Raw genomic sequence first — 17,605 nt, forward strand, 5'->3', positions numbered from 1 at the left:
CTACATTCTTCATGTTAGCTTTAATTCGTAAAACATGTCCTCCATCCATCTTGATGGTGAATTTTAGAGCGAAATATGGCATTTAGGTCATGGAATTCTTATCTAAGTATAGAATATACTATAAGAAAGCTATTTAAATAGAAAAATCATGAAAATAAAAAAAAGCCAAAATTTCCAAAATTCTCGTTTTTTCCCCCAAAAAGCCGGCTTTATATGTGAAAAAACCATCGATTCAAAAAAGCCGGCTTTTTTGCATCTCTAGTCTTACATAGTCTATGTGCTGGCAAGGGACGTATAACTACAGACAATCAGCCAACATGCTGCATTACCTACTATAGAAACTATTTTGAAACTTTTTGAAGTCGATGCCGAGAAAGCGCAATAATTTGATTGGTTTGGCATCAACGTCAGTAAGTTTTACATGTAATTTCTTAGGTATTATAGTAGGTATTTTCTCTTACCATGAATTGAATTGAACCCGGCTATCCCGTTGCAATGAGTTTTCTAAAAAATAGGCTGATGGAGCTGTAGTTAACAAAGTAGGTTATGTTAATTTCGTCAAGTCGGTATCAATTCTTTGTGCAAAGTATGTATTTTATTCATACATTTACTAAAGATTTAGTAGAAACGAGACAAGAAAAGAAAAGGGATTATACTTGCAACAGAATTCATTCGTGATATCTAAAGTGTAACATTGCGCAACAAGCAAACATTCTCGCGAATAACTAGTTAAACTTCTTTGAACTTCCACGTTTTGAGGTAAATTTTAAACTTTCACTCAAACAACTATTTGTTCCTTACTATTTATCGTAGGATAATGGTTCATACCTCGTTTCTTCCAGAATAGAGCATCCTTTCCAATGGTACCACTCGCTTCTAAGTATTATGTACCAGACACGGGAAAACCGGGTGTTTTTTCAACACAAAGAGTGCGGCTAAATTTAGCCCCAATTTCATCTCCCCGTGAATTTGGCCGAACGTGATTGCAATCGATAGCTTCCGATGCGTAGAACACGACTGTGAAGGAACCAGAGTGGTCAAACGCACCGTTTCTGAGATATTGCGTTCTAAAAGTGTGGGGTGCCACCCAATGGGGCCAGCAACGAGGTTAAGATCGACGTGGCACTTTAGTTTATGAAACTTAATCAGAAACATCATTGGAAGCATTTTCAATGCGAAGAGAAACGTTGGGCAATCGATGATCAGGCACAACAAACTCATGGTTGTGGTCGTAAGAGAAGTACCAAATAATGGTGACCACATGTGAAGCACCAAACACGAATACAGTCAGTTGAGATAAGAAAATATAGAAAGAACGAGCTTGATCAACGAGTTTAATACGATACAGAGTTCTGACCGTGACAACTATAACGTGTTAGCTTCACACTTTATACAAGTACTCTGGGGGGTGAAGAGGCGATCTCGCAGCTGCACCTCGATATTTGCACCATCTCGTGGCATCCTACACTTTTGGAACGCGATATCACAGGAACGGTGCATCTGACTACTGGTTCCTTTTCAGGCGTGTTCTATGCATTGAAAGCTCTCGCTTGCACTCAATTTCGGGCAAATTCATGGGGAGATGAAACGGGGGCTAAAAGCTAATGCTTTGTTGGCCGCACTCTTTGTTCAAAATATTTGCGCCCATCTGGCGCAAGCCTGGGTTTACATAGGGATCTGAAAATGTCTTGAACAATATGTAGTCACGTACACAATCCGTATACAAAATTTCAATCGTATATCTTGAAAACTAAGGGCAGGAAAATTGTTTGAAATTTGCCTTTTAAAAAAGTCACGCCCCTACGGCCATCCGGTTCCAGTGCCGCCAAGTTGATCACCCGGTTCCAAAACGCATCTGAGGTGTTTTTTGGCCCATACTTGAATTGACCAACAAAAAGCCCGGGTTCAATAGTGTTATATGAGCTTAAACACAACACTATTCCATGATACAAATTGGGCCGCGGTGGCTCAGTGGTAGAGCGTTCAACTCTGGTGCACGGGGTCATTGATTCGATCCCAGGACTACGTGAACTTTGTGGTGGACAAACACCATGTGAGTAGGTTTTGTCGGAGTCCTTCCGTTTCCTCTCACTTCTTCATTCCACCATTTTCATTCATTTCTCATCATCACTGTCGACTTTAACTTACCCGGCATGATCGTGGAACGTAAAACTTGAAGAGTTTTCAATGGTACAAATTTGTACAAAAAATCCCAAAATTGTTCTTGTAGTGGCTCTTGTCCATCCATATTTCTCAGTATATTTATAAATAGGGTGCAACTTCTTGGAATGTTATGCATTTAATATTATTTTGCTCTCCAGGTTTGAAAAACAAATATAAAACCTGTTTTTCTTCTTAAAACTTGGTTTAAAATAGAATAATGTAATTATAAGAAAAAGAAACATCTTTCCATTCAGATCTTTTGTCCTTTTTAATGTTTTATTATTCTATACTTTCGGCCTCTACTGGAGCCTTTTTCGTAAACTTCCTAACCCAAACGAAAAGAATTGCGTGAAGTCTCTGTTGGATTATGTGCCCTGTAGCATTAAATCTACGTGCCTCCAAACACCAAAAATCTTCTAAGGTAAGGAATCGAAATGTGTGTCACATGTTCACTTATTCTAAATTTGTTTCAACTAAAAAAATATGTGTGTGCCTTTAATGTAAAAACTTTCAATTTAAAAACGTGACATAATGGCGTTTTTTTTTTAAAAATTATTTATATCAACAGCTACTTCAAGACTTTGCGGATCAACATCCTGAGAAAGAATATGCATTATTTAGAGGCATTGTCACAGTACGTGACAAACTGATCACTTTCGCACATGAGAAGAAGAAGAATTCAAGGGATAGCACCTACAAAAATCAAGTCGAAGTACTTCTTGCACTTGTGACAGGTATCTAAACTGTTATAGGGTTATTTTGTAATTGTAATCGTAATAAAGATTAAATGAATTTATTGATAAATGGAGGAAATAGCCGATTTTGTCACACCAGATCCTCTGGAGGTGCGAAATCAGATATACAAAGAGTGAAACACTGAGCCTGAACTCGTCCCCGAGACCTCCGGCGTACCGTGCAGACTATTGTTGTGCTTTGACAATCAAGTGTCCACATTACAGCACCTCTCACGGTTAAATTCAGATTATTGCAGGGCTCATAGCGAGTCACTTTTTTTAAAACTAAAAGTTACTTTCTTTCAAGTTGGTCATTAAAAGTTACTTCTTTTCAATTTGTCACTAAAGTTACTTTTGGGGGGGGGATAAAGTAATTTTTTCGTGTGATTTATGTTTTGCAGTGGCAGTTTTGTAAATATATATATATATATATATATATATATATATATATATATATATATATATATATATATATATATATAAAATAAATGGAAAGTTTGTTTGTCTATAAGTCATGGCAGTGCTCACGTGAAACGCGGCTTTTCACTGTCACGCCATCTGTTCTATGAAGATTGCACAACGATAGCTTTAAAAACTCTCAATGTTAAGTTGAATATAATGTCTGGGATGAAGAAATTTGGAAATAGGCTAGAATTGGTTCCACTTACTCAGAAGCTTGTTATATTTGCTAGGTCTGCTTACCATAACTACAACGCATACTTAGAAAGGTTCATTCCCGTTGTGCCTACTTCCCGTTCTGCCTACAGACCCTCCAGCACTTTAAAGAAAATATTTTTAATTATCTTATCTCTAGGCAGAACGGTAATTCCCGTTGTGCCTACTTCCCGTTGTGCCTACTCTTTCGAGACGGGGAATTATGTGCAGGGAGGAATTTTTGTAGGGAATATTTCTTTAGTATTTCTAAAAGCTTCTGTAAAAACAACCACCACCTCTACAAGTTTCATCATACATGGAAAATTGGTTGACTCAGTTGCAAGAATGTTAGACATTGTATGTGAAACAAACATTAAAAAAAAAAAAAAAAAAGATCTAATATCAAGCAATTTCAGAACAAAATTTTATTTGGGTTTCCAGTAGTTTACCTCCAGCATGCTAAGACTTGCAGTACTAAAAAATGCCACAGTTCACATCCCCAAGACATGTCTGGCCAACTATTAAACAAACAACGCAAGAGGATGCATAAGGCGGCCTTTAAAAAGAGTGTTTGTCTCCATCATATCTCTTTCCTCGAATTGATTGATTCAGTTGCCAGTAACCCGTTTGACATTGTATCTGAAACGAACACGAAACAGACTTACTTCGGGCTAATATCAATTCATTTCACAACCGAATTTTAATCGGTTTTCCAGTAGTTTATCTCCAGCATACTAAGGCTTGCAGTACTAAAAAGTGCCACAATTCACATCCTCAAGACATGTTCGGCCATACATTAAACAAACAATGCAAGAGGATGCATAAGGCGGCCCTTTTGAAAAAAAAAGAGCCTTTGTCTTTTACATCACTGCTCCTTCTTTGGCATTACCTTAACAGGTAATTTGTCTTCTAACACGATTCTATACTACATGCAATGTTACATATACTTATATTGTCAATGTAAATACTACATATCGTCAATGTTAATACCATATATCGTTAATATAGCCAATATATTTAAAACATCTCACCATCACTGTTCTAAATGCAAACAGTATGCAACTGCATCTGTGTAAGCCACCAAGTCTATTACATGTGATTCCAGACGTGCCTTCAATGATTTTATTTTTTGTTCAATTCGCTTATATTTCAGCTTTGGTTCCTTCGGCTTTTTTCCTACCTCCAACATCAGCATACAAGCTTCATTCTCACTCTGTTCTTGCTGCAACGCTCTACCCCTGAGCCATTGCGGTCCCATTTTTTCTTTTTTTACAATATAAGTACGACATATTGCGTGTAATACAGAATCATGTATAGAGGACAAAGCACCTGATCATATATAGAGGTGATGCCGGAAAAAGATCTGTGATGTAGAAGACAAAGGCTTTTTTTAGAAAAAGAAAAGAGACCGAATTATGCATCTTCTTGCATTGTTTGTTTAATATATGGCCAAATATATTTTGAGGATGTGAACTGTAGCACCTATTACGTACTGCGAGCCTTAGAATGTTGGAGATGAACTACTGGAAAACTGAATAAAATTTTGTTGTGAAATGACTTGATATTAGACCGAAATAAGTTTATTTTCTTGTAACTGAATCAATTAATTTTCCATTTCTCTGTAAGTATTAAAAAAACACATCTCTACTAAAGTAGACGTGAATAACGCTGCTAATAACAAAACTGTACCTAGTCATTTTTTCTGAGAAGAGCAAGTAAGATAACATTTAAAATATATGATGAAATTTAAAGGAATAGTTATTCTTCTTACAGAATCTATTAGAATTACTAAAGAAAAAATCCCTAGAAAAGATCCCTCCCTGCACAGAATTCCCCGTCTCGAAAGAGTAGGCAGAACGGGAAGTAGGCACAACGGGAATTACCGTTCTGCCTACAGATAAGATCATTAAAAATATTTTCTACAAAGTGCTGGAGGGCCTGTAGGCATAACGGGAAGTAGGCACAACGGGAAGACACCCTTAGAAAACCTAAGAAAGGAGGAAGACGTAAAACAAGCAAATAGACAGGTGATGGAAAAATCGACAAAGGAAAAACGGGGCATTGAGAACATGGAATCAATCCTGCAACAGAAAAGAAGAGGATAGGATATGAAAAGAAAAGAAGATGAGCTTTTCTTTCAGACTTCTAAACGTCTGTAAACAGCTGTGAAGAAAAAGGGCATGACTGAAGTGCACTTTGCGCAGGGTATGTTGGAGGGGTTGAAGTAAGGTAAGAGTTGCAAGATGAACAGAAACAGACCGATGACTTGCAAAAAATGGTGGATAAGAAAAAATCCCTCTTAATAACTCACTTCTTTATGAAGAAAGACTAAATTTATGTGAAAATGCGAAAATCTGTTAGCATACGTTCTTGTTACTGCTTTTTATGTCATTTTGTATGCAACTCAATTTTTAGTTAACATTTGTAATTTATTTTAAAAGTCCATAATAAGGGTAAAAACATAATCCACATTATTTGCTTTGATCTTATTGTGTTAAAGGAGAATGACATATATTACCTGTTTACAGTTTACTTTTCATTATATGCGGAAGGTTGGTAGAAGCCACGCCTATGTTTACCAATCATGTGATACCAAGGCAACATTTGTAACAAACCAATTGGACAAGACAAAATTTTATTACCAGTTAATGCTATCTAGGTGTTACGTATTAATTTCATTGCTTGAATTTTGTATTATTAGACATAATGAAAATATAGAAATTTGGCGTTAGCTCATTAAGATCGAAGTTGAAATACAAAACCGTGCAAAGTATGTAATTAATAATGAACCTCTAAACACAAGTAATCCAATTTTTTTATTAGCTGACGAACTTAAGTAAAACAATTTTTAATCTCAACACCTTAAAACATTACGTATTTCAGCTATGATCCAGCCGGCCCTATTTTTGTTGAAAAAAAAAGTAAAATTCAATTATGCCCATGTTTGATGTCAAGGTTTAAAGTTACTTTTTGATGAGATTTGGTCACTTTTTCATGTTCACTTGGTCACTTTTCAACAATTTAGAAGAGACCAGACCACTATGAGCCCTGTTATTGATAAAGTGAAGAAACAACCGATTTTGTCACACAAGATTCTCTGTAGGGGCGAAAGCAAAGATATACGAAGAGTGACAAACTCGGTTTCTCACGTTATCTATAATGTGAATTCAACTCTCAGAGATGCTGCAATGTAGACACATCATTGTCCAAGCAGAACAGGAAGTTATCATACTCTCCATGTGATCTGAGTGGCTCAGCATAATCATGAAAAACGGAAGAATATATGGATTTTCTGGGAGCGGACAGGTTGGCTCCGTGGTAGCGCATCGGCACGGTAAGCTGGCGGTCCTGAGTTTGAGCCCACACTGTCATGAGTTCTTTCACTCTTTATTTATCTGTTCAATGAATTATTATAAGTGGTGTATGTGAGGGCTACTTCATAAATAAATTCGTTCACATACAAATATATGACATTCGCGCTAAGGTCATATGTATATTTAGTTGTACGTTTCTTTTCCAGCAATAAATAATATTCATTAGCAAGTCATTTTGACAGTAATTGTTGTTCAATAGTTTCTACAACAGAAGGGTTTTTACAAACGTATGCATGGATTTTCTCAGGGTTCTCCCACTTTCTTTATTCCACCATTTCATTCATTCTCATCATTACCGTCTCTTTTAGTTTACCTGACATAACCATGGGACGTAAAACGCAAATATTTCAAAACTTCCTCGCAAGGGGAAAATTTGCGTCCAATGAAGAGGTAATATAGGGAATAAGCAAGTATTTTGCAAGCCTCCGCGGAAAGATACTAATTTGCGCGAAGAAATCGCGAAGCTACAGAAAAATTTGGGTACGTGCGTTGAACTTAAAGAAGACTATGTAAAAAATTTGTTACAACTTAACTCAAATTGTCTTCATTAATATCAAACTTAGTTAGTGATCAAACCTCCATCATGTATACATCCATCTATGCTTGTATGAGAGGCAAGTTATATCAAACGTAATAGTTCGTACTTTTTAGTCTTTGAGGAATAAAAGTTAATGGAATACTTTATCCAAATATTTTTATCCTTACTTCTTAACTTTTCTCCGCAAAGAGGTCATTTATATTTGCTTTTATTCGCTACAGGGTGTCCAACGAAATGTCATCTATTTTGTTTTGTGATTGAAATACTTATCATGCAAGAGAACTGATATAAGTGATGGAATCTTAACATATATTAAAGTATGTATATTTGTTTACTTTCGACTGAAAACATGCTCAGTATATCGACCATGTCGCTGTGGTCAACTGCGAAAAAGATTTCTGACTTCCTGCCCCATTGTTTATGAAAATCATTCTTTTATTATTAATTACCAATGGCTGAAAATTCGTTGGCTCTGTATATTTTAGCTTCATATTTACCATAAAATCATAATACTCGTCACTAAAGACACTTCTTTATTGTGCACGTTTTCAGATTCCTGGGAAGATAGTTCTTCTATCGTAGCTCTGCTATTACTACCGTACCTATTCAGTTTGCCGTCTGTTGGCAAACAGAAAGGAAAATCAACATGGAAACCATCACAGTCCGAGGTGCGGGACGGCTTCATCATCAGAATTGCAAGTGACTCAGACATCGTGCCAGCTTTGGAAACACGCAAAACCTAACTACACTTCTTTGACAGAAGAATACAGCCATGGATCCTATTAGTAGGACCATTAACAAATGATTGCCACGCCATATTTGTGATAAACGAAACCAAGTACATTTTCTCCTCTCCCGTTTTTGCTGTGGATACATCCTTCAAGATATTTCATTAGGGCGGAGCGAAAAATCATTATATATATATATATATATATAAGTAGTAGAAAATGGATCAATCTGGAACAGCATTGGCCAACATTAATCAACTCACGAGCCCCTGGGAAATTGACCATCGTACACCGTGAGCCCACGGTCTTTTACGACCTCCATTTTAGGGGTGAATTTATTCCCTTTTATGAGCACTTTTTAGGGGGTGTATTCGTTCTCTTTTACGAGCACATTTTAGGGGGTGAACTCGTTCCCTTTTATGAGCATATTTTCCAACCCTTACGAACACACAACAGAACATAAGAGTACGTAACACACAGCAGAACAGATAACACATAAGAGTATGTAACATAACAAGGGTGTACTCGTTCTCTTTTATGAGCATATTTTTCAACCCCCCCATTTTAACGTAGCAGATAACATATAGAGCACCGTACACCGTGAGCCCACGGTCTTTTACGACCTCCATTTTAGGGGTGAATTTATTCCCTTTTATGAGCATATTTTTCAACCCTTATTTTAACATAGCAGAAATTACACTGAGACTATGAACACACAGCAGATACATAAGACTCGTTCCACCCTTATTTAGAGTATGGTATATTTTCCAACCCCTATTTGAACCCATGGTTGAACTCGTTTTCAACCTTATTTTAACATAACGAACATAGCAGAGCATATAAGATTATGAACACACAGCTAGGGTGTATTCGTTTTTCAACCCCTATTTGAACATAGCGCATCAGACAGAGTCAGGGGTGAACTCGTTCTCTTTTATGAGCACATTTTTTCAACCCCTTAGCATCAGACTACATAGCACATCAGACAGAGACTACGAAACATAGCAGGGGTGAACATAACGAACATAGCAGAGAATAGGGGTGGACTCGATTACGAACACACAGCAGTTGAACACAGCACAGCTAATAAAAGAGCATGGCTTATTTTGCAACCCTTACGAACACATAGTAGAGCAGATAATAAACACAACAACCTAAATTTTAGGGGTTGTATTCATTCCACCCCTATTTTAACATAGCACATCAGACAGAGACTACGAAACATAGTGAAGATTAGATAAGAGTACATAACATAACAAGGGTGTATTCATTCTCTTTTATAACCACTTTTTAAGGGGTGGACTCGTTTCCTTTCAACCTTTATGACTTATTTTCCAAACATAAGACTACGGGGGTGTATTCCACCCCTATTTGAACATAATGAACATAGCAGAGAATAGGAGTGTATTCGTTTTGGATTCCACCCTTAATTGAACATAGCAGAGAGTACGTTCCCTTTTAAGGGTGTACTCGTTCTAATGTAACATAGCAGTTGGCCTATTTTTCAACCCCTATTTGAGCATAGTCCATTTTTAAAGGGTAAACTCGCTCTAACCCTCTATAGTAAATATAATCATTTAAGGAGTGAATTTGTTCTAACCTATATTTGAACATAACAAAGATTATTTAAAGATTGCAGAGGAATGCGAAACTTCCGTGTTTTGTTATCAGTTACATAATAACTTCCGCCATATGTGGATAATTCTCATTACGTCATTCATCCGGATTTTAAAAACATTGAGCTAGTTTTCTCTTTAACAGACAATAACTTGTCATTCAACGATAGGAATCTCTGAACGTAATGTAATCAATTACAAAGGTATATAAAAAAGAGGGGAATCCCCGAGCACGACTCATACCTATTGCGCAATATTACGCAATGCAATCACACAGGTATAAAAGACTGACCGACATGTTTTTTTGTAATCACTTCCTGTTTAGTGTTTGAAGCGTAAAGTTCAGATATTTTTGTGTGTGTGCGTTTATATTATTAGTGTGGTTTATTATTAGTGTGGTTTTATTTTCTTTTGTAGGTAAGACATTTTATAATAATAATATTATATTATAAAAAGTCACTTCAGAATTATTATAGTAACACTGAGTTAAAAAAATGGCAACAAAAAAGGTTAAATCAAATACTATCAATTCACCAACTGATACTCTATTTAATAATAATTTGAAAAAAAAATCATTTTAAAATGTGATACTGTTTTAAATGAGGATAGTGGATGTTTTTTAAATAATAAAAGAAAAGACTGTTTAGATATATTAAAACAAGAACAAACTAAGACATCGTTTAAAGTAAATTTTTCTTTGGCTACAACTTTTGTAAAACCAGTAGATTTAGAAACATGTAGATTCTTTGTAAATAGTGGTAACGAAATTATTTTACCGAGTACAGATGTGAATTCTATAATAGAAAAACTATTTAATAAAATTTTAGTTGAACAAGAAAATAGAGCAATTAAGAAATCAGGGTGGTGTTTATGTTCTGAACCAAACCATCACTTAGAAATTAAAATCAGTAAATATGATCCTCTGTCAGCTTCTTCTTTTATAAAATTACCTCAATGGATTTTATCCAAAAAGAATTGTGTTCTAAATATTCAAAATAATGATAATAGATGTTTATGTATAGTATTCTAGCTGCTTTATATCCCACAAAAGATAATCCAAATCGTGTGAATAATTACATACAATATAGTAATACTTTATTACCATTATTTGAGAAAACAAATATAAAATTCCCCGTCGAAGTAGAACACATAAGCAAATTTGAACATATGTATAATTCCGTATTTACTAAAGAACAAATTTCTATTAATATATATGGCATTAATTATGATAATAAAACAATTTTTCCGTTACGTATAAGCGAAAATACAGGTGTATTTAAACATATAGATTTACTGTATTGTGAAGAAAATTGCAACACTCATTATTGTCTTATAAAAAATATCAATGCGTTATTGAAGAGTCATAAAGAGAAAACAATAAAATTGCCTCAATGGATTTTATCCAAAAAGAATTGTGTTTTAAATATTCAAAATAACGATAATAGAAGTTTTATGTATAGCATTCTAGCTGCTTTATATCCAGTAAAAGAACATCCACATCGTGTGAATAATTACATACAATATATTAATACTTTATTACCATTATTTGAAAAAACAAATATAAAATTCCCCGTTGAAGTAGAACACAAGCAAATTTGAACATATGTATAATTCTGTATTTCCTAAGGAACAAATTTCCATTAATATATATGGCATTAATTATGATAATGAAACTATTTTTCCGTTACGTATAAGCGAAAATACAGTTGTATTTAAACATATAGATTTACTGTATTGTGAAGAAAATTGCAACACTCATTATTGTCTTATAAAAAATATCAATGCGTTATTGAAGAGTCATAAAGAGAAAACTTATGTAAAATTGCCTCAATGGATTTTATCCACAAAATGTGTTATAAATATTGAAAATAACGATAATAGATGTTTTATGTATAGTATTCTAGCTGCTTTATATCCCGCAAAAGATAATCCACATCGTGTAAATAATTACATACAATATATTAATACTTTATTACCATTATTTGAAAAAACGAATATAAAATTTCCAGTCGAAATAGAACACATAAGCAAATTTGAACATATTTATAATTCTGTATTTCCTAAGGAACAAATTTCTATTAATATATATGGCATTGATTATGATAATAAAACAATTTTTCCGTTACGTATAAGCGAAAATACAGGTGTATTTAAACATATAGATTTATTATTTTTAAACTCTCATTATTGTTTAATTACAAATTTAAATGGTTTAGTTAGACATCAGTTAGGTACTCACCAAACATTTATTTGTAGACGATGTTTAGTATCTTTTTATAACAAATCAAAATTAGATGAACATGACAAACTATGTAAAGAACACACTCCAACCAAAATTAACATGCCGAAACAAGGAGAAGTTTTAAAATTTCGAAATTTGAAATTGTTATTACAGAATGATGTGATAATAATTGCAGATATGGAAAGTTTATTAAAACTTATAAATAAACAAAGTGGATCTCATACAATACAAATTCACCAACATATACCATGCAGTTTTGGTTATATTGTATGTTGGAGTAACAACTATATGAAATCAGATTTAGTTATTTATCGGGGAGAAAATGTATCGATGAAGTTTATGTCTGCTATGGAGAATGAATTAAGAAAAATCATAAACATATTAGATCAACAAAAACCATTAATACCATTTAATAGTTCTCAGTTACAAGAGTTTAACCTATCCACTGAATGCTCAGTTTGTGATATTAAATATACGAGTAACAATAGAAAAGTTAAACATCATAACCATTTAACTGGTCAATTTATTGCCACGGTGTGCAACAATTGTAATTAACAAATTAAACGTCAAAGTAATTTTATCCCTGTCTTCTTCCATAATTTGTCTGGGTATGATGCACATTTATTTGTGAAAGAATTAGGTTGCACCCCTGGAAATATTTCTGTAATTGCTGAAAGCACTGAGAAATACATCACATTCTCTAAGCACTTTAATTTTAATGGTAGACCTATCGAGTTACGTTTTGTAGACTTATATAAATTTCTTCCGTACAGTCTCGAAAATTTGGTGTCGAAATTAAAACCTGAGCAATTTGTCTATACAAAGCAATATTTTTCTGATGATAAGTTTCCTTTAATTCTCCGTAAGGGAATTTATTTTTATGAATACATAACAAATTTAGATACATTTAAAGAAACTGAATTTCCTGAAATAGAGGCATTTAATAGCAAATTGAATGGAACACAAATTTCCGAGACTGATTATCAATATGCAAAACTGATTTGGCGTGTGTTTAAATGTGAAAATTTAGGGGACTACCACGATCTATATTTAAAATGTGATGTACTTCTCACAGCAGATGTGTTGGAGAATTTTAGAAAGACATGTTTAAATGCTTTTTGTATTGATCCGATTAATTGTTTTACTGCACCTGGGCTGGTATGGCAAGCCATGTTATATAGAACAAAAATTGAACTTCAACTTTTATCAGATATCAATATGTATATGTTTGTAGAAAAATCGATTCGCGGAGGTATTACTCAAGCTGTGTTAAGATATGCCAAAGCTAATAATCCTTACGTACATGATTTTGATGCGGAAAAAGAAAAATCTTATTTACTCTATATTGACATGAACAATCTGTACGGACTATCAATGATTGACTATTTACCATATGGTGGTTTTCGGTGGGAGGATAAAATTGACAATTGGCAAGACAAAAAGAAAATTATAAATTGGCCCACGGATAGTGAATGTTTTTTTTTCTAGAAGTGGACTTAGAGTATCCAAATTATTTACACGAATACCATTCTGATTTTCCGTGTGCTCCCACTAATGAAGTTCCACCGAATGGTAAATACTCAAAATTACTATTGACACTTAAATCGAAATCGAATTATATCTTGCATTATAGAGTATTACAATTTTATCTAAAACAAGGTTTAATATTGGTAAAAGTACATAAAATATTATGGTTTCGTCAATCTAAATGGCTTGCATCTTATATACAAGAAAATACTCAACGCCGTGCAAATGCTACAATTGAATTTGAAAAAAGATTTCTATAAGTTATTAAATAATTCTGTATACGGAAAGACAATGGAGAATCTACGAAAACGAATTGATATAAAATTAATTAACAATGAAAAAAGTGTAAAAAATTAGTAGCACAAGATCAGTTTCAAAATTGGATAAAATTGGCTGATAATTTGGCATTGTTTCATATGGTAAAAAAATCTGTAACCCTTAATAAACCAATTTACGTAGGAGCTACAGTTTTAGAATTATCAAAATTAGCAATGTATGAATTCCATTATAATATAATGAAACCTCGATATGGAGATAAGATTAGTATTGCTTACATAGATACTGACTCTTTCATTTACTATATTAAAACTAACAATATTTATAACGATATAAAAGATATTAATGACTATTTTGATACCTCAAATTATCCTGAAAATAATTCTTTATATAGCACAAAAAATAAACACGTTTTAGGTAAAATAAAAGACGAATTAGGTGGAGTTCCTATGATTGAATATGTTGGGTTACGAGCAAAAAATTATGCAATAAAAACTGGTGAAAATAAAGAATTGAAAAAATGTAAAGGGATCAAGAAAAATGTAGTTAAAGAACAAATTACGTTTGACGATTATAAATCATGTCTATTTCAAAACGAAACGATTCATAAAACACAATTTGAAATTAAAAGTAAATACCATAATTTAACAACAAATCAGGTAACAAAATTAGCGTTAGATCCGTATGATGACAAAAGAAAAATTTTAAATTGTAATATACACACTGTTCCTTGGAGGTATCATAATAAAGATTTAACATGTATGATTTGTATATTGTAAATATGATATATTTTTTTGGATATATTAGTATTAAAAAACATGTCACAATCAGTTCGAGAACAAATAGTTGCAGAATTACATAAAAGTGCAAGACGAAACTATCCTAGAATACCCGTTATAACGAAAGGGATTCATGATTTATGGCAAGCTGATTTAGTTGAAATGAATAGTGGAAAATTAAAAGGTCTAGCAAAAATTAATCGAAATTACAAATATTTATTAACTGTGATAGATACATTCTCTAAATATGCTTGGGCTATTCCTGTGAAAAATAAAACTGGGAAAGAAATTACACAAGCATTTATAACAGTACTGAGAAAAGCAAACAAAAGCCCTAAATTTTTACAAACTGACAGGGGTCGAGAATTTTATAATTCAGAGTTTCAGAAGGCGATGAACCAAAATAACATTAAACATTATTCCACGTACAGTGATGTGAAAGCAAGTATTATTGAAAGATTTAATAGATCATTACGTAATTTAATGTGGAGACAATTTACACTGCAGGGAAATTATAAATGGATTGGCATTCTGCCGGAATTACTACATAAATATAATACTATTCATTCCACTATTAAAATGAAACCTATCGAAGCTATTAAAAAAGAAAATGAAAAACATCTATTGACAAACATCTATTGCAAAAAGTTTTCTGTGATAAAAAGAAAAAGTAAATTTAAGATAGGTGAATATGTAAGAATTAGTAAACTTAAGCGTCCTGGTTTTGATAGAGGTTTTACACGCAATTGGAGTACAGAAATTTTTCGAATTGCTAAAGTTTTCTTCACTAATCCTCCGACATATCACTTAGTAGACTCAAATAATAAACCTATTGAAGGAAGATTTTACGGACACGAATTACAATTAACGAAATTTCCAAAAACATATTTAATTGAAAAAGTTTTGCGAAAGAAAAATAATAAGGCCTATGTGAAATGGTTAGGTCTGCCAAAAAGTGAAAATTCTTGGATCGATTTAAAACATACTATATTGTAAAAAAAAGAGAAGTCAAGAATTTATAGGTGAAGCATGTCGTCACAAGTATTTTAAATTCTAGCAATATATCTGTAATAGAGATGGAATGGAAAATTCCTTTTAAATGTATGGTAGCAGGTCCTACAGGTTGTGGAAAATCATATTTTGTTAAAACATTTCTTGACCATTATAGTAAGTTATTTAAAAATATTGTATGGTGTTATGGTGAATGGCAGCCGTTGTATGATACTCTTTCAAACTGTACGTTTAAAGAAGGTTTACCTCAAAATAATGAATTTCAAGCACATGAGGGTCCACATCTTGTCATTATTGATGATTTAATGCGTGAGTGTGACCATCGGATTGTAGATATTTTTACTAAGGGTAGCCATCATATAAATATAAGTGTAATATTTATAACACAGAATATTTTCCATCAACAAAAAGGAATGCGGGATATTTCGTTAAATTGTCATTATATTGTTTGTTTTAAAAATCCTAGAGACCAAGCTCAAATTAATTATCTCGCACGACAATTGTATCCAGGTAATACAAAATTTATTCAAGAAGCATATCAAGATGCAACTCGAATTGCACATGGTTGTTTACTTTTTGATTTAAAACAAAATACTCCTGATGAGCAGCGAGTTCGAACAAATATCTTTCCAACAGATTCTTTTAATTATGTTTATGTACCTGTAAAAAAAGAATTGTAATATGATTTATATTCTAACAACTATTTGTGCTTTAATAGCCGTAAAAAATGATTAGTAAGGAAAATGCACATTTGTTAAAACTTTTAGCAAAGTCAAAACCGAAAGCACGTAAGGCAATTTTACAAAATGCAGATCCTGATTTAATTCGCTCTATTTGTGAATGTTCCTATAACGTATTACAGGGAAATGTTCCATTAAATAAAACAGAGATAAATAAACTAAAAAAATATAAAAAGGAACTGAGATATTTGGTGAAAAAAGGTCCGTCATTAAAACAAAAGAAAAAACGAATAATTATACAAAAAGGTTTTCTTACTGCTTTGCTTGCACCTATTATTGGAGGTATACTATCTAGTTTAATTAAATAATTATGCAAAACGCACAAAAACTTATTTTAATCGCACCAGAAAAATTACATCATTATCAAACGATATCTAATCTTGATGATGAAATGAAAGAAATTTTAAATAATAAAAGTTTAAATGCAGAAGAAAAATGGACAAGATATAGAGAAGTCTTACAAAAATATTTAAATATAATTCAAAAACCGGCAGCAGTTACAACAACAGCAACTACCACTACTACTACGGAGGAAGAAGAAGAAGAGGATGATGAGGAGGATGATGAAATAATATCTACTCTCCCTGAAATTTGTAAACGTAAAGCGAGACCTTTATTAAATTGAAACAAAATCCAAATATTCAATGGGACGATAATGGAAATGTGAATATTAATAATAAATTAATTCCAGGTGCAAATATAGTGGATTTGATATCCGATTTTGTTAGATGTCGTAAGAAAAATATTTCAGTTGCTGGCTGGAAACCTTTTGCTACATTATTAGCAAAAGCCAATATACCCTTAGAGTACATTGGTAATCCTCAACGAATAGATTATATTAGAAAACTAACAGAAGACGAAGAAGACAAAGAGGATGGTCCTCCACCCCGTAAACGCAAATGGTGTACTTATAAGCAATAATACTAATATTCTATTGTAATCTATTGATATTTTTAAGTATATAGAAAGAAAGAAAGAAGAAAGATGAATGAGCCCTACCTTAATTATTACATACATCAAGCTGGAGGTGATTATAACGTGTATAGAGGTACAGCATATCAAGAAGGTTATGGCATTGGTAGTTTTCTAGGAGGTTTATTTCGTACTGTATTTCCTTTATTAAAACAAGGTGCAAAAACTGTTGGTAAAGAATTGATACGTACAGGAATTAATGTAGCAGGAGATGTACTAGATAATAATAGACCTATTGAAGAGTCTTTGCA

Source organism: Thermobia domestica, chromosome 15, assembly GCF_964235325.1.
Source record: "Thermobia domestica chromosome 15, izTheDome1.hap1.1, whole genome shotgun sequence".
NCBI classification, from domain to species: Eukaryota; Metazoa; Arthropoda; class Insecta; order Zygentoma; family Lepismatidae; genus Thermobia; species Thermobia domestica.